Below are 25288 nucleotides of genomic sequence, written 5' to 3'. Positions count from 1 at the left end.
TTTTAAAAAATTTTTTAATATAATTTTATTTTTTTATACAACAGATTCTTATTAGTTATCCATTTTATACATATTAGTGTATATATGTCAATCCCAATCTCCCAGGTCATCCCACCACCACCGCCCGCCCCCACCACTCTCCCACCTTGGTGTCCATACATTTGTTATCTACATCTGTGTCTCAAATTCTGTCCTGCAAACCAGTTCATCTGTACCATTTTTCTAGGTTCCACATGTATGTGTTAATATACAATATTTGTTTTTCTCTTTCTGACTTACTTCACTCTGTATGACAGTCTCTAGATCCATCCACGTCTCTACAAATGACTCAATTTCGTTCCTTTTTATGGCTGAGTACTGTTGCATCGTATACATGTATCACAACTTCTTTATACATTCGTCTGTCGATGGGCATTTAGGTTGCTTCCATGACCTGGCTATTGTAAATAGTGCTGCAATGAATATTTGGGTGCATGTGTCTTTTTGAATTATGGTTTTCTGAGGGTATATGCCCAGTAATGGGATTGCTGGGTAATATGGTAATTCTATTTTTAGTTTTTTAAGGAACCTCCATACTGTTCTCCATAGTGGCTTTATCAACTTACATTCCCACCAACAGTGCAAGAGTGTTCCGTTTTCTCCACCCCCCTCTCCAGCATTAACTGTTTGTAGATTTTCTGATGATGCCCATTCTAACTGGTGTGAGGTGATACCTCATTGTAGTTTTGATTTGAATTTCTCTAATGATTAGTGATGCTGAGCATTCTTTCATGTGTTAGTTGGCAGTCTGTATATCTTCTTTGGAGAAATGTCTATTTAGGTCTTCTGCCCATTTTTGGATTGGGTTGTTTGTTTTTTTGATATTGAGCTGCATGAGCTGCTTATAAATTTTGGAGATTAATCTTTTGTCAGTTGCTTCATTTGCAAATATTTTCTCCCATTCTGAGGGTTGTCTTTTTGTCTTGTTTATGGTTTCCTTTGCTGTGCAAAAGCTTTTAAGTTTTATTAGGTCCCATTTTTTAATTTTTTTTTTTATTTCCATTACTCTAGGAGGTGGATCCAAAAAGATCCTGCTGTGATTTATGTCAAAGAGTGTTCTTCCTATGTTTTCCTCTAAGAGTTTTATACTGTCTGGTCTTACATTTAGGTCTCTAATCCATTTTGATTTTATTTTTGTGTATGGTGTTAGGGAGTGTTGTAATTTCATTCTTTGACATGCAGCTGTCCAGTTTTCCTAGCACCACTTACTGAAGAGGCCATCTTTTCTCCATTGTATATTCTTGCCTCCTTTAACAAAGATAAGGTAACCATATGTGTGTGGGTTCATCTCTGGGATTTCTATCCTGTTCCCTTGACCTATCTTTCTGTTTTTGTGCCAGTACCACATTGTATTGATTACTGTAGCTTTGTAGTATAGTCTGAAGTCAGGGAATCTGATTCCTCCAGCTCCATTCTTTTCCCTCAAGACTGCTTTGGCTATTCGGGGTCTTTTGTGTCTCCATACAAATTTTAAGAATTTTTGTTCTAGTTCTGTAAAAAACGCCATTGGTAATTTGATAGGGATTACATTGAATCTGTAGATTGCTTTGGGTAGTATAGTCATTTTCACAATATTGATTCTTCCAATCCAAGAATATGGTATATCTCTGCATGTTTGTGTGAGCTTTAATTTCTTTCATCAGTGTCTTATAGTTTTCTGCATACAGGTCTTTTGTCTCCCTAGGTAGGTTTATTCCTAGGTATTTTATTCTTTTTGTTGCATTGGTAAATGGGAGTGTTTTCTTAATTTCACTTTCAGATTTTTCATCATTAGTGTATAGAAATGCAAGAGATTTCTGTGCATTAATTTTGTATCCTGCAACTTTACCAGATTCATTGATTAGCTCTAGTAGTTTTCTGTTGGCATCTTTAGGATTCTCTATGTATAGTATCATGTCATCTGCAAACAGTGACAGTTTTACTTCTTCTTTTCCAATTTGTATTCTTTTATTTCTTTTTCTTCTCTGATTGCTGTGGCTAGGACTTCCAAAACTATGTTGAATAATAGTGGTGAGAGTGGACCCCCTTCTCTTGTTCCTGATGTTAGAGGAAATGCTTTCAGCTTTTCACCGTTGAGAATGATGTTTCCTGTGAGTTTACCATATGTGGCCTTTATTATGTTGAGGTAGGTTCCCTCTGTGCCCACTTTCTGGAGAGTTTTTATCCTGAATGATTGTTGAATTTCGTCAAAAGCTTTTTCTGCATCTATTGAGATGATCATATGGTTTTTATTCTTCAGTTTGTTAATATGGTGTATCACATTGACTGATTTGCATATATTGAAGAATCCTTGCATCACTGAGATAAATCCCACTTGATCATGATGTATGATCCTTTTAATGTGTTGTTGGATTCTGTTTGCTAGTATTTTGTTGAGGATTTTTACAACTATATTCATCAGTGATATTGGTCTGTAATTTTCTATTTTTGTAGATCTTTGTCTGGTTTTGGTATCAGGGTGATGGTGCCTCCTAGTATGAGTTTGGGATTGTTCCTTCCTCTGCAATTTTTGGAAGAGTTTGAGAAGGATGGGTGTTAGTTCTCTAAATGTTTGATAGAATTCACCTGTGAAGCCATCTGTTTCTGGACTTTTGTTTGTTGGAAGATTTTTAATCATAGTTTCAATTTCATTACTTGTGATTGGTCTGTTCATATTTTCTATTTATTTCTGGTTCAGTCTTGGAAGTTTATACCTTTGTAAGAATTTGTCCATTTCTACCAGGTTGTCCAATTTTTTGGCATAGAGTTGCTTGTAGTAGACTCTTAGGATGTTTTGTATTTCTGCGATGTCTGTTGTAACTTTTCCTTTTTCATTTCTTATTTTATTGATATGATTCCTCTCCCTCTTTTTCTTGATCAGTTTGGCTAATGGTTTATCAATTTTGTTTATTTTTTCAAAGTACCAGCTTTTAGTTTTATTGATCTTTGCTATTGTTTTCTTTGTTTCTATTTCATTTATTTCTGTTCTCATCTTTATGATTTCTTTCCTTCTGCTAACTGTGGGTTTTGTTAGTTCTTTCTCTAGTTCCTTTAGGTGTAAGGTTAGGTTGTTTATTTGAGATTTTTTTGTTTCTTGAGGTGGGATTGTATTGCTATGAACTTCCCTCTTAGAACTGCTTTTGCTGCATCTCATACGTTTTGGATCATCTTGTTTTTATTGTCATTTGTCTCTAGGTTTCTTCAGTGATCTCTTGGTTATTTAGTAACATATTGGGTAGTCTCCATGTGTTTGTGTTTTTTACGTTTTTTTCCCTGTAATTGATTTCTAATCTCATAGCATTGTGGTCAGAAAAGATGCTTGATATGATTTCAGTTTTCTTAAATTTACTGCGGCTTGATTTGTGACACAAGATTTGATCTATCCTGGAGAATGTTCTGTGTGCACTGGAGAAGAGGGTGTAATTGCTGATTTTTGATGGAATGTCCTATAAATATCAGTTAAATCTATCTGGTCTGTTGTGTCATTTAAAGCTTGTGTTTCCTTATTAATTTTCTGTTTGGATGATATGTCCATTAGTGTAAGTGAGTTGTTAAATTCCCCCATTATTATTGTGTTACTGTTGACTTCCTCTTTTACAGCTGTTAGCATTTGCCTTATGTATTGAGGTGCTCCTGTTTTGGGTGCATATACATTTATAATTGTTGTATCTTCTTCTTGGATTGATCCCTTGATCATTATGTAGTGTCCTTCCTTGTCTCTTGTAACATTCTTTATTTTAAAGTCTATTTTATCTGATATGAGTATCGCTACTCCAGCTTTCTTTTGATTTCCATTTGCATGGAATATCTTTCTCCATCCCCTCACTTTCAGTCTGTATGTGTCTCTATGTCTGAAGTGGGTCTCCTGTATACAGCATATATATGTGTCTTGCTTTTGTATCCATTCAGCGAGCCTGTGTCTTTTGGTTGGAGCATTTAATACATTCATGTTTAAGGTAATTATCAATATGTATGTTCCCATTTCCATTTTCTTAATTGTTTTGGGTTTGTCTTTGTAGGTCCTTTTCTTCTCATTTGTTTCCCACTTAGAGAAGTTCCTTTAGTTTGTTGTAGAGCTGATTTGGTGGTGTTGAATTCTCTTAGCTTTCACTTGTCTGTAAAGCTTTTGATTTGTCCATCGAATGTGAGTCAGATCCTTGCTGGGTAGAGTAATCTTGTTTGTAGGTTCTTCCCTCTCATCACTTTAAGTATGTCATGCCACTCCCTTCTGGCTTGTAGAGTCTCTGCTTAGAAATCAGCTGTTAACCTTGTAGGAATTCCCTTGTATTTCATTTGTTGTTTTTCCCTTGCTGCTTTTGATAATTTTTCTTTGTCTTTAATTTTGGCCAATTTGATCTTGGCATGTTTCTCCTTGGGTTTATCCCATATGGGACTCTCTGCGCCTCCTGGACTTGGGTGGCTATTTCCTTTCCCGTGTTAGGGAAGTTTTCGACTATAATCTCTTCGAATATTTTCTCAGGTCCTTTCTCTCTCTCTTCTCTTTCTGGGACCCATATAGTGCAAATGTTTTTGCCTTTAATGTTGTCCCCGAGGTCTCTAAGGCTGTATTCATTTCTTTTCATTCTTTTTTCTTTATTCTGTTCCGCAGCAGTGAATTCCACCGTTTTGTTTTCCAGTGCACTTATCTGTTCTTCTGCCTCAGTTATTCTGCTATTGATTCCTTCTAGTGTATTTTTCATTTCAGTTATTGTATTGTTCATCTCTGTTTGTTCTTTTTTTTTTTTTTTTTTTTTGTGGTACACGGGCCTCTCATTGTTGTGGCCTCTCCTGTTGCGGAGCCCAGGCTCCGGACGCGCAGGCTCTGCGGCCATGGATCACGGGCGCAGCTGCTCTGCGGCATGTGGGATCTTCCTGGACCGGGGCACGAACCCATGTCCCCTGCATTGGCAGGTGGACTCTCGACCACTGTGCCACCAGGGAAGCCCTGTTTGTTTGTTCTTTACTTCTTCTAGGTCTTTGTTAAACATTTCTTGCATCTTCTTGATCTTTGCCTCCATTCTTTTTCCAAGGTTCTGGATCATCTTCACTATCATTTTTCTGAATTCTTTTTCTGGAAGATTGCCTATCTCCACGTCATTTAGCTGTTTTTCTGGGGTTTTATCTTGTTCCTTCATCTCGTACATAGCCCTCTGCCTTTTCATCTTGTTTATCTTTCTGTGAATGTGGTTTTTGTTCCACAGGCTGCAGGATTGTAGTTCTTGCTTCTGCTGTCTGGCCTCTGGTGGATGAGGCTATCTTAGAGGCTTGTGCAGGTTCCCTGATGGGAGGGACTGATGGTGGGTAGAGCTAGCTGTTGCTCTGGTAGGCAAAGCTCAGTAAAACTTTAATCCACTTGTCTGCTGATGGGTGGGGCTGGGTTCCCTCCCTGTTGGTTGTTTGGCCTGAGGCAACCTAACATTGGAGCCTACCCAGGCTCTTTGGTGGGGGCTAATGGCGGACTCTGAGGGCTCACTCCAAGGAGTACTTCCAAGAACTTCTGCTTCCAATACCCTTGTCCTCATGGTGAGAAACAGCCACTCGCTGCCTCTGCAGGAGACCCTCCAACACTAGCAGGCAGGTCTGGTTCAGTCTCCTATGGGGTCACTGCTCCTTCCCCTGGGTCCTGATTCACACACTACTTTGTGTGTGCCCTCCAATAGTGGAGTCTCTGTTTCCCCCAGTCCTGTCAAAGTCCTGCAATCAAATCCGGCTAGCCTTCAAAGTCTGATTCTCTAGGAGTTCCTCCTCCCGTTGCCAGACCCCCAGGTTGGGAAGCCTGACGTGGGGCTCAGAACCTTCACTCCAGTGGGTGGACTTCTGTGGTATAAGTGTTCTCCAGTTTGTGAGTCCCCCACCCAGCAGTTATGGGATTTGATTTTATTGTGATTGAGCCCATCCTACCGTCTCACTGTGGCTTCTCCTTTGTCTTTGGATGTGGCGATCTTTTTTGGTGAGTTCCAGTGTCTTCCTGTCGATGATGGTTCAGCAGTTAGCTGTGATTCTGGTGCTCTCACAAGAGGGAGTCCATTCACTTTCATGAAGACTACTTTGGCCTCCCTCACCCACACCCAAAGGCTTCTGAACCACTAACCAAGGGCAAGTTTGCTTCCTACATTGAACTCCATATATGCCTCCTCCCATCTGTATAGGCCTCATTGCTGTCTGCTTTCTTTCCTTGTCTTAAAGCTTACCTATTCTGGAAAACCTCTGGTCTGGTGTTGGTTGGTTGGTTGGTTGGTTGGTTTTTTTTTGGTCTGGTATGTTAATGACCCACCTTTCTAGCACCATATATTCATTTCAACCTCACTCTACTGGAAATACCTCCACTGCAGTTGTGGCTTAATCTTGAGGAGTGGTGCCTGTCACGCTGTACTGTACAGTTCAATTATGAGAGAGGGCAATGTAACAGAAAACTACTGAGGAGATGGTTCTGTTCTTCAGAGGCCTTATAGTTGCACTCGTATATTATCTAACTCTGTCTGAAGGCTAAGGTCTGTCTTTCCTGGGTCACTGATACTTTAGAAAGAAACAGGTCAGTTTTCTACATTTGCATTCTGTTGCCATTTCCCCCCTATATTTCAGATCAATAATTTACATTATAATAAACATTTTAAGTGTTCAGAAAATAAATTTTTATGAAGGTGTATATCCAAGTAGCCATCACCATAATCAAGATCTAAAACAGGTACCTCCCCCCAAAATGTTCTCTTGTGTCATTTACAAGACAATCTTCTTTCAAGATTTTGACCCATGCAACCTCTGATTTTTCTTTTTTTTGGTCATTATTTATCTTTTCTAGAGTTTTATAAAAATAGAATCACCTGATACGTACTCTTGTATGACTGGCTTCTTTCACTAAGCATGTTTTTGAGATTCATTCCCATTATATCTATTAATAGTATGTTCCTTTGTATCACTGAGTAGTATTGCATTTTACAGATATATTTCAATGTATGTATCATTTCACCTATTGATGAACATTTGGGTTAGTTCCAGTTTGGGGTTATCAAAATAAAGCTGCCGGTGTCATTCCTATTTAAGTTTCTATTTGGATATATAGTTTAATTTCTCTTGGCACACATCTAAGAATGGAGCTGCTAGGCAGTATATAATCAGTGTATATCTAAATAATTAAGATATACACTGTTAAATTGCCTTTCAAAGTACTTGTACATTTTACCTTCCCAAAAGAAGTGTATGAGAGTTCCACTTTGCTCCATTTTCAGACCATCAATTTATATTGCAAATATTTATTAATTTTAGTCATTCTAACTTCAATGTAGTATCTCACTATAGTTTTAATTTTTATTTCCTTGATAAATTAAGTTTTTTAAACTCATCTTGTGTTTATTGACCACACAAATCTCTTTTCATGAAGTTTCTGTTCAAATCTTTGGTCCATTTTTTATTGGATTTCTTGATTTCTTACTATTGAATGTGTATACTCATTCTAAATATAAGTCCATTGTCAGATATATGCATTATAAATGTATTCCCCCAGTCTGTATCTGTCTTTTCATTTTTAATGGACTAATTTTAAAGCAGAAGATAATTTATTTTTTTGAAAAAAATGGTTGTGTGTTTTGTGTACTATGTAACAAATCCTTGCCTAATCAAAGTTTGCAAATACATCCTCCTGTGTTTTTGTAGCAGTTATAACATTTTAGCTTTTAAGTAAAGTCTGGGGTACCTTTCAAATTAATTATTGCTATGAGGTGAGGTAGTAGTAAAGTTCAGTTTTTTCCCCAATTGGATATAATTTAATTTTTTCTGCACCATTTGTTCAAAAGACTATCCTTCCCTACTTAATTTCCTCAGCACCTTGTCAAAAACTAATTGACTATATATGTGTGGGTATGAGTATGGATTCTTTATTCTGTACCATCGATCTACATGTCTACATGCATGTCTGCATCCTGATCACTGCAGCTCTATAAAAAGTCTTGAAATCAAGAGGTACAGGTCCACCAAATTTTTGTATCTTTCTTTGCATTTTCATATAAATTCTAGAGCCAGCTTGTTACTTTTTACCAGGGTGGGCAAGTTTTTAATTATTTAATATATTGTAGTTGATACAGGGACTTTCCTGGGTTTCTAGGTCAGTTTTTTAAATGTATGTCTTACAAGGAATTTGTCTATTTCACTAACACTTCAAATACATCAGTTCCATTGGCATAAAATTGTCTACACTATTCATTTATGTCTGAGGCTTCTCTGATGATGGTCCCTCTTTCATTCCTGACATTGGGAAATAGTATTTTCTCTTTTTAAATCAATCCATTTATTTTTTTATCTTATTTATTTTATATTTAGTTTAAAATTTTTATTTTATTAACCTTTTCTGTCAAGCTGGTAGAGATTTACTGAAATTTTCTAGGAAGCTGATTTTGGTCTAATTATTTTCATCCAGTGTTTGCAAGTTTTCTATTTAATTGATTTCTACTCTTGTAATTGTTATCTGCTTACTTCTTCTTGAGTTTGAATTGCTCTTTTATTTCTACCTTCTAAAGTTGGAAAGTTAGATAATTGATTTGAGATATTTTTTCTTTTCTAATATAAGCTTTTAAATGGACTAATTTTACTCTGCAGACTGCTTTTGTTGCAGCTAAAGATGTTTGATATTTTTCTTTCATTTTTGGTCATTTTGAATATTTTTCAATGCATTTTGTGATTTTATTATTCAAGCTTATGTTGTTTTATTTCCAAACACTTGGAAATTTGGGTGTTTTCCTATTGATTTTTAATTTCATTTGACAGTAGGGATGTTACAGATTTGATATGACACACTTTTACATTTATAAAGACTTGTATTATGAACCAGCAAATGGTCAATCTTGGTGAATGTGCATGTGAAAAGAATGCATGTTTTGTAGTTATTTGTTGGGTTGCTCTAAATGTTGCCTAGGTCAATTCAGTTGATAACATTATATCTTCTATATCTCTACTAATTTCCTATTTACTAATTTCCTATTAATTAATGATAGTGTAATACTGAAATTTCCAACTGTAATTATAAAGTGGTCTCTTCCTCTTTTCACCTCTGTCAATTTTTTCATGGACTTTGAAACTCTGGTATTGGATGAATACTCATTTTGTATTTGTATATTATTATTATTGCTTAGTTTGTCCCTTTATCATTATGAATTTTCCCTATTTATACCTGATGCTATATGTTGTTCTGAAATCTAATTGCTCTCACTTTAATACAGTCACTAGATTTTTAAATAATTTCTCATTGTATGCTATGTATTTTCCATTATTTTACCTTTTCTATGTATTTATATTTAAATTGAATATATATAATATATATTTCCCCCTTTCTCTTTTTTCCAGTTTTATTATCTCTACCTATTTATTGGAATGTTTATATCATTTATATTTATTGTTGTTACCAGTGAAATGAGCTTTAGATATAATAATTTGCTATATGATTTTTGATTGAATTTTTCATTTGTTCTTCTAGCTTTTTGTCCTCAGTAATTTCTTTTTGATTAATAATATTTAGCATTCAAATTTCTCTTCAGTGTTGGCTTACTAGCTATCTCTCTTTTTTCCTTTTTTTTTTCTTTATGTTAACTCTGGAGTATTGATATGCACTTTTAAGTATCACAGTCTACCATAAAATGATATTACATTCTTTCACATTATATGTAAATTTTTATAACAGTATGCTTCCATTTCTTTCCTCCTTTCTTTTGTTTTATTACTATACACAATTTTCTTCTACATGTTATAAAATCTGCAATAGTCAAATGGCCTTTTAAGAAATTAAAAAGTAATACAAATGTTAATATTGCCTACATATTTATTATTTCTTGTGCTTTGTCTTCCTTTGTATTAATGCAATTTTTAAGTTATATCATTTTCTTTTGTCTTAATGATTTCCCTTTATATTTAATTCAATATAAAAATATGAGTGATACATAAACTTTGCTTTTTCCCTGCAGAAGTCTTCATTTTACTTTAATTTCAAAAGATATTTTCTCTGAATATAGAAATCCAAATTGAGATTTTTTTTTTTTAATTAGTACTCCAAGGACACTATTTCTTTGTTTTCCGGCTAACATAGTATTTGATAAGATGTGTGTGATTTCCTAATGTTTCTATAAGTAATGTACCTTTTTTCCTGAGATATTTTTATTTTTATCACTGTTTCAATAATTTATGTTGTTTATTAGAATTATTTACTTTATGTTAATACTTATTGGGTTACATTGAGTTTCTTGGATATATGAGTTTAGAGTTTACTTCACATTTTGCAAGTATTATGTTATTTATTTCTTCACATATTTTTTTCTGACACCTCTTTATTCTAACATCCCAATTCCTTTATGCTAAGTTGTTTAGTATATTACCATAAACCAGTGAGAATTTATTCTTTTGTTATTTTTTTTCTTAACTATATTTTTGGATAGTTTATATTACTGAGATTTTAGGTTCACCAATATCTTATTCTGCAGTGTCTAGTTTAAATGAATCCTAGCTACTAATTTTTCCATATTTATTTTTTCTCTTTTTATACTTTTGTTTTCATATCTTTCATTTCTCACCATTCTTATCTTTTCTAGTAAATCATTGATCATATTAAGCTTATTCACAAGAGCTTCTTAACATAATTTTTCATCTTTGTTATTTCCAAATCTAAACTGAATTTCCTCCTCTTCTGTTTCACTTTTTTTTTCATATTTCGTAATTTTTGTTTGGATACTGAACATAGTAATTTTATAATGTTGAGTGTTGAATTTTTGTATTAGTTTAAAGAACGTTGGGCTTTGATCTGCTCATAGTTAAAAAGTTACTTGCAATTTGTTTTGATATCTTGAAGGTTTTTTTGTTTGTATTTGTTTTAGTTTTAGTTTACATAAGACTGTGTATAATACTTATACCTTTGTACAAGTTTAGCCCTAATGCTAAGACACAAACCTTCTAAGGTCTCTACTGAAAGCTCCATGTGTTCAAAGATATTTTTCCACCCTGGCAGGTGAAAATTTAAATGATATCCAGGTCTGTGGGTTCAGATGATGATTATTTCTCCAAAAATTTATCTGTGACCAGTATTGTCAATCTCTACCCTATTTGTGTGCTGATTGTTATTGATTGTTATTACCAAAGATTAATAGTAAATCTCTACAAATTTCTGGGCTCTCTTATTGAATTGGAAGGTCTCTCTTCCTGTGCTGTGATCTGGAAATTTCCCCAGGAGAAAATCTGGAGCAAATGTATGACATATATCATTTGCTTCTCTTCTTTCAAGGATCACAGTTCTGTGATTTCTCTTATTCATGTCTACAAATTTTCATTTCACATGTTTTGGCCTACTTTTCTAAAAGTATGTAGTAGGAGGATAGGTCTTGAAACTGTTATTCCTTGATGACTAGAAATAGTAGATGATAATCATTCTACTTTATGGTTGTAAGTTTTCCCTTTGTAAGGTGAAAAGATGGAGGTCATATATGTCCTGGATTGAACAAAAATCATAGGTCATAGTAATTCGTTTAAAATAAGATAGGTTATTCCATTGACAGTAGATGAATGATTTGGCTACATACACACACACAAACACACACATACACACACACACAAATTCTATTTTCTACAAAGGTATTCTGCCTACAGTCTCAGTGTTTTCATCAAAAAGGATGACAATGTTTCAAATGTTCCCTTGGCAGTCAGAATGTGGCCATTTGCAAACAATCTGCAGTAACCCATAAGTGATTTGGAACTTATCAGTAATATCACAAATTCATAGCTTTGCTGTGCTGTGTAGAAAAAGCTTTCATCTGTTCACTACTAATTTACTATAATGTGCTTCTCTATCCTGCAAATCACTAGAGGTAATGACCTGAGTTATGGTTCTGTAGCACTACATCATAATGAATCAGAAAATGCTCCAGGAGATGTATACGTAGGACACACTTCACCCATTGCTAAAATGATACTTCCTTTGAACTGAGGTATCACAACTATTTCCGGTTGTTATGTGACAGAAGCCTAAAATGTCGTTTTGAAACCAAACATCGCACTGCATCTTGATAAAATTCACCAAATCACAATTCAACTGGAAAAGAAATATTGATGACATCAATATAATAAGCCACATATCCCTGATGTATAAAATATACTCTGCTGTTGGCAGAGGTTTGTGGAGAAGTGATGGTTAATCTTTTTTTTTTTTTTTCCTGGTACGCGGGCCTCTCACTGCTGTGGCCTCTCCCGTTGCGGAGCACAGGCTCCACATGCACAGGCTCAGCGGCCATGGCTTACGGGCCCAGCCGCTCTACGGCATGTGGGATCTCTCCCGGACCGGGGCACGAACCCGTGTCCCCTGCATCGGTAGGCGGACTCTCAACCACTGTGCCACCAGGGCAGCCCCAATGGTGTTAATCTTAAAGACTCCAAACAATTTTAGTACCCTGGAACTTTTAAGTTAGATATGCATACAGTGTCCAAAGAGCCTAATATGACCCTTGAATGGGCAATATTACTTATCGTTTTCTCCTGAGCATGCTTTGAATTAATAGAACAGAATCTCCATCCACTTCAAGGAAAGATGGAAAAAAAACTTTGGTCCCTAAGTAGCCACAGGGCAACTTGGAATTTCTCAATTTAAATATGGCCATGTCATTTCTACCATTAATCATTCTCAAGCTGTTAATTTAAATAATACTTGACACACCCTATCTTAGAAATCCTATACTGTGTTTAACATTAGCTCACACAATTTTTTTGGTAAAAGCAACTGGCAAATATTATAGAATGACCATGTCTTGTCTGCATTGAAATTGCAGAGGTCTAAAACAAGCAGATTAAATCAGGAGAAAAGACACTGGGAGCCTTGCTAGAATATAAAGTGTTTCCCTCACTTGCCAAACACCTAACTGCAAAATTCACCATTAATCACTCTTTAAGACTTGCCATTTGATGTGTGCCTGGCGTTTGACATACTATAGATTTTCATCAATTCTAACCATGGGGGAGGGGCTTTAACTTCCACAGGTGAAATGGATAAAGAACAAACTAGGATGAACGCAGAAAATATAAGGAAAAGGACCACAACTCAGTTGAAAATGATTTCCACATGAGCTCTATTCAGTTTTTTTTCTTAATTCCTTAAAGAGATTCAGCCTTATTCCCTAGTCAGTCTTCTCCTTTATAATAACAGGTATTCAGATGTTTTATCTGATTTGACAGCTTGCATATAAAAAAAGAACCAGTGTTGGTTTTCATTTACTTTAACTTTTCGCATTACAAAGGACCACATTAATGCCGCCTTTGTAAATGAAAGTAGACCCCATTGCTTCCCACAGTGGATCTTGCTGAAATACTATTGCATGAGTTATGTAGATCAGCTGATTTCAGCATTATGGAAAAGGCAATTTAGAGTTACATCCTATGTAAGTAGAAATATATAGAAACACTAGACAAAAGAGCCAGTTATAGCATGACTATATGCCTTGATAACATTCAGATGTCTGCAGCCATTTGTACGTCTGTTGCTGGGACCCCTAACTTGAGTGGTCTGCAACAGTGCAAATTTTAGCTCACCATAAACACTTACTGCAAAAATATTCTACTGAAGCAAGTGGCCCTCCTATTACAATTCTTTCCATTTCATTGAGATCTTCCAAATAATGGTACAACAAAATTCCTGGAAACAGTGCAATGTTCAGAGAAACTGAGTACTCCTATAGAGGAAAGGAATGACAAGGAAATAATTGGAAAGACAAGCCCCCAGTTTTCCTAGCCCCTCCCACACATTCACTCTCTTATTTTCTTTGCTCCATATGCCCAGAGTATGTTGAATAGTATCTGAAACATGCAATTGAGATTATCATGGAAAAAGGCACAAATAAATTAGAGAATAGATTTCTCTGGGACAAATTCATTACTTTCCCTAAGCTCCTATTTTACAAGACTTTTGCTTTGCTTCCCCCCTCTTTTTGGAAAAATTAAAATAAAATCTGAATTTTTTCTTCACCATTTATATAATATTACTTGACACAGTATCTCAACAGGACACTTTGGGAATCAACAGAGCCCACTTGATTGGCTATAGTCAGGGAAAAATTAAAATGAGAAATAACAGACATTTCTCCCTTCTGTACTTTGGCAAGGTAGAGTCATATTTGAGTGACAGAGTTCACTGACAGTCTAAAAACCATGCAATTTATGACTATTTAGAAAGCCCAAAGACTCTCGAGAACTGAATTCATGTTCTTTCTTAAGTTAGTAACTAAAGATTATAGCAACTCTATCAACTGCCTTCTTAAATATCACCTGTTGGGCCAATACATCCTTAAGTCACATATTTTCAATGTCTATATTTTAAAAGAGTGCCATAAAACAGGATTTTATATTTGCATTTGGTTGTGGGAGGTAGGGAGTGAGGGATAGGTGGTAATATCAAATCAGTATATATGTATTTAAGTCTAATTTATTGTCATAGAATTAGAGAAGTTTTGCTACAATTTGTCTTTTCCACTCTTCTTTAGTAAACTTGCTGAAGTAACCCAAAGTAGTTTCAAGGAAATAGGATCCTAGGGAGTGAAATCAGGCATAGGAGAGTCTTGAAGCATGATCCCATATACCCTTCTGTGTTTGGATTTGGAGTGAGATGACAAAGGACCCCCACGAATAGATACACTGGTCTGATTGGCTTCTCCGTATCCATCTTTACTTCGTCTTTCAAAGCAAGTTTATTGAGACCAAGGCGCATTTTTATCTCCCTAATTTCTGTAAATACTACCTGGCACCTAGTAGGCAATCAATATATGTTTTTAATAAATGAATTAACAAAGCAATTACCTGCCCTGCCTTCAAAGGTTTTATGTATATTTTATGCTATCCTGGGATCAGTGAGTTCTGTCATTTATATTTCAGTTATAGGTGTAGGGAAAGAATCTATGTTCTTATTTTACCTCAAGCCAGACCTGCTCTTGCCTGGGAAGATATATAGGGGATCTGGAATTCATATATATATGTCCTTAAAGTGTCCTATTAAGAGCACCTGATTTTCCTGCTACATCTGCTACCTGGTGCTGATGGATGTTAACCACAATTACTGTGGTGATTATTTCACAACATATACAAATATTAAATCATTATGTTGTACACCTGAAACTAATATAATGTTTTATTTCAATTATGCCTCAGCCAAAAAAATTACTTGGAAAAAATCAATTTGATTTGAAGCTAAATTCTAGGTCTTGTATCTGACCCAAGCCATCAAGGTCTTAAGAACATTCCACTGTACCCTATGCTCAGTGTATTCTCTGCAATATATCACCTGATAGTATACAGCTAAGCAGAAAACAAACACCAAAAATGTCTCTGTAGTACTATACTTTGCTAGATGTTAATAAAGGTAGATTTCAGAAACGGAGATGCCACATTAAACTATGACTGGAAATTCACTTTTCCTATATTTACTCTACTGCTGGCGATTAATGAAAATCATAAAAACCAGGAGACCATGTTTTCTAAATATTAATTTCATGTCTAAATATGTTATGGAATGCTATGAAAATATTAGTAGGTGATGAATATAATTTGACCAGGATGAAGCTTACAAATAGAATTATCATAAACATGGGTACATCCAGGAAAAAAAAAGGCAGTGTGACCATCTTGGGCCAATGCACTAGATGAAATGTGTTACTGGGAGGTGAGCTGGAGCCGGGCCCGGAGAGGGGCGAGTGTGCCACGCCCAGGACTTGGACCCCGGGCTGGTCTCCCGTCTCCCGGGGAGCGGCGGGTTGATGGGCGCTACGGGATAAGGAAAAGGATGTGAAGCTCACTGAAGAGGCTTGGGTTGGGAGTGCTGGAGGAGTGTACAGGTGGGGAAAATGTACCAGCGTGTATGCCTACTGGGACCACGTTTTCCAGAACAGTTAAGCCCAGTGTCAACTGTGCTGTCCCACCTTCCTCTCTTAGTGAGAAGAGAGCAGGCTGAATGGAAGACAGTCATTATGACCACTGGGGCCACTAAGGGGTGTCCAGAGAAGGTAACTACTTTGCCCACATCCTAAACTGCAAGGTTGAGAAATACATCTACGCGTGGAACAACTCCTACGGAGCACCTACTGAACGCTGGCAGAAGACCTCAGACCTCCCAAAAGGCAAGGAACCCCCCACGTACCTGGTTAGGGCAAAAGAAAAAACTAAACAGAGACAAAAGGATAGGGACGGGTCCTGCACCAGCGGGAGAGAGCTGTGAAGGAGGAAAAGTGTCCACACACTAGGAAGCCCCTTCGCGGGTGGAGACTTCGGGAGGCGGAGTGGGGGAGCTTGGGAGCCGCGGAGGAGAGCACAGCAACAGGGGTGCGGAGGGCAAAGCAGACAGATTCCAGCGCAGAGGATCGGGCCGACCGGAACTCACCAGCCGAGAGGCTTTTCTGCTCGCCCGCCGGGGCGGGCGGGACTGGGAGCTGAGGCTCCGGCTTTTGTCGGAGCGCCGGGAGAGGACTGGGGTTGGCGGCGTGAACACAGCCTGCAGGGCGTTAGTGCACCGCGGCTAGCCGGGAGAGAGTCCGGGGAAAAGTCTGGACCTGCCGAAGAGGCAAGAGACTTTTACGTCCCTCTTTGTTTCCTGGTGCACGAGGAGAGGGGATTAAGAACGCTGCTTGAGAGAGCTCCAGGGACGGGCGCGAGCCGCGGCTGAAAGTGCGGAGCCCAGAGACGGACATGAGACGCTAAGGCCGCTGCTGCCGCCACCAGGAGGCCTGTGTGCGAACACAGGTCACTAGCCACACGCCCTTCCGGGGAGCCTGTGCAGCCCGCCACTGCCAGGGTCCCGGGATCCAGGGACAACTCGCCCGGGAGATCGCACGGCGCGCCTCAGGCTGCAACGTCACGCCGGCCTCTGCCGCTGCAGGCCCGCCCCACACTCTGTGACCCTCCCTACCCCCCGGCCTGAGTGAGCCAGAGCCTCCAAATCAGCGGCTCCTTTAACCCCGTCCTGTCTGAGCAAAGAACAGACGCCCTCCGGCGACCTACACGCACAGGCGGGGCCAAATCCAAAGCTGAGCCCCTGGGAGCTGTGAGAACAAAGAAGAGAAAGGGAAATCTCTCCCAGCAGCCTCAGAAGCAGCGGATTAAAGCTCCACAATCAACTTGATATACCCTGCATCTGTGGAATACCTGAATAGTCAACGAATCATCCCAAATTAAGGAGCCCTGTGGATGAAAGGCTCTTGGTGCTGCAGCCAGGAGTCAGTGCTGTGCCTCTGAGGTGGGAGAGCCAACTTCAGGACACTGGTCCACAAGAGGCCTCCCAGCTGCACATAATATCAAACAGCAAAAATCTCCTAGAGATCTCCATCTCAACGCCAGCACCCAGCTTCACTCAACGACCAGCAAGCTACAGTGCTGGACATCCTATGCCAAACAACTAGCAAGACAGGAACACAACCCCACCCATTAGCAGAGAGGCTGCCCAAAATCATAATAAGTCTACAGACACCCCAAAACACACCACCAGACGTGGACCTGCCCACCAGAAAGACAAGATCCAGCCTCATCCACCAGAACACAGGCACTAGTACCCTCCACCAGGAAGCCGACACAACCCACTGAACCAACCTTAGCCACTGGGGACAGACACAAAAAACAACAGGAACTACGAACCTTCAGCCTGCAAAAAAGGAGACCCCAAACACAGTAAGATAAGCAAAATGAAAAGACAGAAAAACACACAGCAGATGAAGGAGCAAGATAAAAACCCACCAGACCTAACAAATGAAGAGGAAATAGGCAGTCTACCGGAAAAAGAATTCAGAATAATGATAGTAAGGTTGATCCGAAATCTTGGAGATAGAATGGACAATAGAATGGACAAAATGCAAGAATCAGTTAACAAGGACCTAGAAGAACTAAAGATGAAACAGGCAACGATGAACAACACAATAAATGAAATTAAAAGTACTCTAGATGGGATCAATAGCAGAATAACTGAGGCAGAAGAACGGATAAGTGACCTGGAAGATAAAATAGTGGAAATAACTACTGCAGAGCAGAATAAAGAAAAAAGAATGAAAAGAACTGAGGACAGTCTCAGAGACCTCTGGGACAACATTAAACGCACCAACATTCGAATTATAGGGGTTCCAGAAGAAGAAGAGAAAAAGAAAGGGACTGAGAAAATATTTGAAGAGATTATAGTTGAAAACTTCCCTAATATGGGAAAGGAAATAGTTAATCAAGTCCAGGAAGCACAGAGAGTCCCATACAGGATAAATCCAAGGAGAAATACGCCAAGACACATATTAATCAAACTGTCAAAAATTAAATACAAAGAAAACATATTAAAAGCAGCAAGGGAAAAACAACAAATAACACACAAGGGAATCCCCATAAGGTTAACAGCTGATCTTTCAGCAGAAACTCTGCAAGCCAGAAGGGAGTGGCAGGACATATTGAAAGTGTTGAAGGAGAAAAACCTGCAACCAAGATTACTCTACCCAGCAAGGATCTCATTCAGATTTGATGGAGAAATTAAAACCTTTACAGACAAGCAAAAGCTGAGAGAGTTCAGCACCACCAAACCAGCTCTACAACAACTGCTAAAGGAACTTCTCTAGGCAAGAAACACAAAAGAAGGAAAAGACCTACAATAACAAACCCCAAACAATTAAGAAAATGGGAATGGGAACACACATATCGATAATTACCTTAAATGTAAATGGACTAAATGCTCCCACCAAAAGACACAGATTGGCTGAATGGATACAAAAACAAGACCCATATATTTGCTGTCTACAAGAGACCCACTTCAGACCTAGAGACACATACAGACTGAAAGTAAGGGGATGGAAAAAGGTATTTCATGCAAATGGAAACCAAAAGAAAGCTGGAGTAGCAATTCTCATATAAGTTATATATATATATATATATATATGTAGTTTGCTTGAGTGCAGTGTTTTTTGTTTTCTGTACTGAATTCATTAGCATGGGTCGGTATAAAATTTAGCATAGGTCAGTATGTAATTTGTAAACTAATAAGGTCTTAAAAGTGAGGAATTAAGTCTTTTAAATTTAATTATTTATTGCAAAGAGCAGAATAGCATACATAAACAGGTGCCTAAGGAAAACTTGTATTCTAATATGGAACTCTCATGAACACCTTTTTTTTCTTCTAACGGTATGATAGTAGGCCATTTGATTATTTTTATGGCTTTAACTTTACAACAATGAAATATTCGTAAATTTTAAAAAGTATTTTTCTTTATTTGATGCGGGTGGGATACTGGAGAAATGAAAGGTCAAACATCTATTGAGGAATCCATACTTGTCTATATATTGTGTACTTTTATTTCAAGAACTGATTTAAAATTCCTAAAAGGATGCTATAATAAGTTATTATGCCATTTTACAGACTGAATTAAGTGAATTTCAGGGAGGTATGAAACTTGCCTAAGGCTATCCAGCTACCAAGCGGTAGAAGTGAGAACTAAATCCAGGTATACCTATAAAAAAAAAAAAAAAAAAGAAGGCGAGGGCAGCACCAGGGTATGGGGTTGTTAGTTTTATAGGGGTGAGTAATTTCATACGCTGATGAGTGGGAGGAGTATTCCAGCTATTTTGGGGAAGGGGTGGGGATTTCTAGGAATTGAGCCACCGCCCACTTTTTGACCTTTATGGTCATCCTTGGAACTGTCGTGGCACCTGTGGGTGTGTCGCTTAGCTTGCTGATGTGTTACAATGAGTGTATACTGAGGCTCAAGGTCTAGTGGAAGTAGACTCGTCCGCCATCTTGGACCTATTTTGTTCTAATCAGTTTATGTTGTGTCCTCGGGCTATGTAATTCTTTTAAAGGTTGTGCCCTGCCCCCTTTCCTCCTGTTTCATATTGAATATATAATATTTACCAGAGTATGTTTTAATAATTAATACATGATATATTGTATAATTAATTTATATATCATATATATAATGATATCTATAGGTATTTGTTCTAATAAGTCATTAAAAATAAATGAATATTCTTTTTCTTTCATAAAAAAAATAATAGCAAGGTTGAACATATTTTCGTATCTTTATTGGCTGTTAATACTTTTTAGTTTGTGACTTTATGACATCCATTTTTCATCGATGTATAACAACCTTTTATATATCAATGTGTTTATTTTGTTGTTTGTTGTAAATGGAATTTTTTTCTCTTCATTTATTAATTTTTATTTTGTGTGTGTTGAACTTCTTTAATACTGTCAAGTCTATTCAAAAACCCTTTAATGAACACAACAAATGTGGAAAATCAGTCATTCTCCTGCATTTTGTAATCAATGTATTTCCTTTTGGGCAGTATGGAAATGTAGGTTCTTATTTCATCCTATGGTTGGAAAGAATCTGTTCCCTCGGAAAGGGATTATAGTCTCCATGATGCAGTAATGGGAGATTTTATAGGGTAGGCAGGGTCTACAGAAGAAAAAACCCTAAATCATACTCCATTGGTGGTTGCCTTGTTTATAAAAATGGCATTTGAGGTTGTGTGACTGCCATCAGGTAAGCAAAATTAATTTTTAGCATGAAATACTCCTGTCAGCAAGAACAGCCTAGGATAGGCTAGCAGTAAGAAGTGAGGGGTTATGGGATTGGGGCATAGCCTCTGTTTCCTCCAATGCAGCTGGAAATTTAAACTCTGGGGCTCCTGCTTGATCCAATCAGCCCAGCTAGTATGTGTTGCCAGGTAGGGTGAATAGACTCAGAAGTACAAGAGCTCATCCTTGGTCCCCTCTGGAAATGAGCAGAGAATACTGTGTCAAGCAGAGGTGATCAGTCCATGGTCTGGAGACTTGGATCTCCCCACATAGTCCTTAAAGTCAGGGTGAGACAAAATGCCAATACAAATTATATTGATGACAGTATCAATGAGGTGACATTGAGTCCTTTGACCCAACGTGTGTCTGCAGTGTGCCATCCATTAGTAAATGGGCAAAGCCATTTGACAGATCTATGTGATACAGTGAATGAATCTGACACTCACATTTTGAAAAACTGAAACTGTATCCATTTGTCAAGAACAGTGGCTACTTGTTCTGCTTTATTCCCCCTGGTAGAACTAGGTAACATTGCAGGCAGTAAGACGTTCTGGCATTTCACCCTGGAGTAGCCCCCAAATTGAAGAAGCTGTCTTATCAGTAGTTAGCTCCTTGTCACCAAGAATACTAAAGTAGATTTGTATGATTAGCAAATTAAAGAGACTATAGTGCCTACCACTACTGTATTCACTAAGGCACCCAAGTTATTCTAAAGAAATCCCAATAATACATTAGGACCGTTTTGAATATTTTTATTTGATTAACCATAATCTTCTAGTTATAACATCCATCACCATTTTGACCACTGAAACTTGGCCTTCTTTTCTTACAGCCTAGCCCTGTGGTCTTGGGCTAATCACTAACCTGCTTAGATACAATTTTCTTCTGTATGAAATAGAAACAATATTATATGCTTTGAAGGACTGCAGGAAGATGAGCTGTAATGTTTATCAAGTGCCTAGTAAGTAGCCTGGCCCATAATAAATACTTGGCTAATTGTAGATGTTTCATTTTTAGTTTTATTTCCAAACATTGCTCTTTACTTTTGGAACTCTAAAATTTGTTTTGAGAGTGGAGGACTTGTTGTTTGGATTCCTCCAACACTCTCTGTATATTCTGTACTTCTATCCCTACATCATTTATATTAATGGAATAAATGATCTTTGGTCTGGTGATTCCAAGGTGACGAGGAGCTAAGTGGAGGTTCAGTATACACCTGAAAGTATGGATTTTCATGCCCAGTGCAAATGTGGGAAAGGCATTATTCCCACATTATAAAGGGGGTAAAGACCTCCAACTTGAGGAAACTCTGGGTTGAGAGATGAGAGATTTACAGGTACTGTGTTTATCCTACAGGGTACCACAGGGGCTTTTATGTTCTGTAGCAAGAATTTGCACCTTATACCCTTGTAGTTAGAAGTAAAGCATACCACATAACTAATATCTAGTAAGCATTAGAGTTAGAATAAATACCATTTATTTAACGTTTCCTTTGTGTTAAGCATTTTACAGTTACAACATATGGATGGATACTATATTTTAATGGTTAAGAGTGTAGTTTTTTGAGCTAGATAATCCTGGATTGGAATCTCATCTTTATTACCTCTTTTTTCCCTGTTTTATCGAGGTATAATTGACAAAATTGTAAGATAGTCAAAGAGTATATCATGATGATTTGATATACATATGCGTTGCAAAAGGATCCTTCCCATCACGTTAATTAATACATCTAACAGCTCATGACACCTTTTTCCTTTTTTTCTTTTTTTGGTAAGAACACTTAAGTTCTATTCTCTCAGAAAATGTTAGTTATACAATACAGTGTTATTGACTGTAGTAACTATGTTATACAGTAGATCCTCAGACCTTATTCATCCTGCAGCTGAAAGTTTGTACCCTTTTACCAGTCTTCCCCTCTTTTCCCCACCCACACCCCAGCCCCTGGCAACCAGTTTTCTACTCTCTGTTTCTATGAGTGTGGCTTTTTTTCTTTTTAGATTCCATATATAAATGATATCATTTGTATTTATCTTGTCTGGCTTATTTCATTAGCATAATGCACTCCTGTTTCATCTATATTGTCACAAATGAAAGGATCTCCTTCATTTTTTTAAGGCTGAATAATATTCCATTACCTCTTAAATGAGTGACTTTTGGTACATTGTTTACACTTTCTAAGCCTCAGGGTTTCTTTTCTTCTGTAAAAAAAATATATACATATATACTAACAGGTTATTTTCTGATATGTGGAATGTTTGTTGAATCAACAAATAATTAGTTGAGATCATAAATGTGACACTTAGCACTGTATTAACATTTATTAATACTCTCCCTGTTAATTTCTACAATAAATTGTATAATAAGTAACAATAATTAAAAAAAAAAAAATGTGTTACTGAATGAAGTTGAGTAGCTGCTTCTTGGGAACTCCAGCACTGAGCAACCTATTTTTCAACTAGGGTTCCATTCAGTCCCTTATCTGCTCTTTTCATTGGTTATCTTCTCCAAATGTGTGCACAAGGCTATCTCTACCAATAGATTATAAATTTCTAGTGTACAATGACCAAAGTCTTATTTATCTTTGTATCTTCTAATGTACTTGAAGAATACAGATTACATAGTAGTTGCTGTATAAATGTTAGTCATATAATTCTAAAAGATGACACATAATAGATATATATCATATTTAGGTAAGTCTTTCCCAGCAGAGGGAGACAGAATATGGATGTCCTGTTAAGCCTTTTTATCCCTAAGGAATTAGGGTTTTGTTTATTTTTACTTCTGTGTCTCCTGAGATTATTGCTACTTTCTTGACTAATGACCACATCAAGTCAATACTTCCTGGCCATATTTTTCAGAAGATTGATGAGTCAATCTTGGGCAAGATTGCCAAAGCATCAATTTACCATAAAATTGGCCACTTCCCCAATTTAAACAATGCAGCAGATTAAAGCAGCTTGAGCACAGCAATGAAAATATTAAGCCATTGGAATGCAAATGCAGACACAGCCTGAGGCTGCTTGATTCACAGGAACATAATTACATTTAAGCAATGTAAAGAAATCTTTCCCCTTAAGGGAAGATCTATTCCTGCCCAGAAATAGTTGTGTCCTCCTGTCTAAAGCATACTAATATGGCATCTCGCTAACAGGCTTTTATTTTACTGCCTCTAGATGGATATATTTGGCTAAAACATACAGGGCTTTGAGTCTGTTTTCTACTTTAAGATTAGGTCATACTAAATATTCTGATGTACTGTTGTTTTAGTTCAACAGTCACCTTCAACCAGATTCTTGTGGAATCTGGTTTCATTCTCAGGTCAAACACCAGCATTATCACACATGCAATCATGAAGATAACAGGCATAAGGAATCACTTCTTTAAGTCACTTAATTGAACTAAATCAACTATTCACTAATAAGTAATCAAACATAAAATTTAGAAAAACAGTTCTACAATTTTAATGAGGAAATCTGTTCTATTGTATAGACAAGGCCTTTGCATGTTTCAGCTTCATTCCATTACTTTGCTTAGGTCAGAGTAATAAAAGCACAGGTTTGTACAATTACAAATAGAACTGAACCTGTCCAGACAGCTAGCTCAGAATGTTCAGGGAAAAAAATCTTGTTCCACCTTAGAAAAATCCTTTGATGACTGACTAATACAGACATTTCACATGAAGGAGAAAAAAAAAACAACACAAGTAATTGCTAACATAAATGTGCTAAGACATATAAACATATTTCTGTGTGACTATAAGAATTTTTATTTCCCACGTATTCAAATCTCATCATATTCTATAGACATCCAAGAGGAATAACATGAACTTCTATCTAAGAATAAATCAATAGTTTAATCATTTTGATAATTATGTATACTACTTATGAAACTTATAAAAGGTATTTTAAAATAATACAATAGAAATGGTTGAAAATTAAGATATCCTATAAAGTTGAATTTTTGGGGCAACTGAGAAAAATTACATATTTATAAATATTACACTTTTAAAATTATAGTTATAAATAAATTAAAGAGCATTTATACAAAAGTAATAGAAACTCAGTTAATATTAATCAAGGACTCACTTTATTTCTGGGTCATCATTATGAACAAACATGGCCTTTGTGTATGTGCCGATGTAGACCAAGGAAGAAATTAGCATACATCTTGTATTATGACATATTCTATAAATTACATTTAAAATAAATTCACAAGTACAGTTTATTTATTTGCCATTTGTCCTCACTTATTAAAAAATGGGCCTTTTAAATCCCTAATCTTTCTAGATGCTAACATTTCAGGTAGTGGATTTGATACTAGGTTTATTACAAATAACATGTGAGAGAAAATTCAATTAAGAAAACAAAAACAGATTTTTCTAAGAACCTACTATGAGGAAAGCAACTTGATAAATTCTGCGTGGTGTTCCAAAGCTGCGAAGCTGCTTTCACTCCATATCCTGGGCCTGTGCTGTCTGAATAGGGTAGCAAGAAGTATAGGTCACATTTTCCACCCTTTGGAAGCTTACACTCAAGGTAAAACTAATAGGCACTAAATAGTTGAAGAATAATAAAGGAGATTTTATATATACATATATATATATGTATATATAAAAGGGAAAGTGTTCTAATTAAGTGGATTTTTCTTATTTCTGTTTCAGTCTGAAACCGTGTCATTGCCAATGTAAAATGGAAAACTGGCAATAACAGCATCCATTTACATGAGAAATTACCCAAA

The sequence above is a fragment of the Orcinus orca genome, chromosome 12 (genome assembly GCF_937001465.1).
Source record: "Orcinus orca chromosome 12, mOrcOrc1.1, whole genome shotgun sequence".
NCBI classification, from domain to species: domain Eukaryota; kingdom Metazoa; phylum Chordata; class Mammalia; order Artiodactyla; family Delphinidae; genus Orcinus; species Orcinus orca.
Note: the sequence above shows the minus strand (reverse complement) of the source record.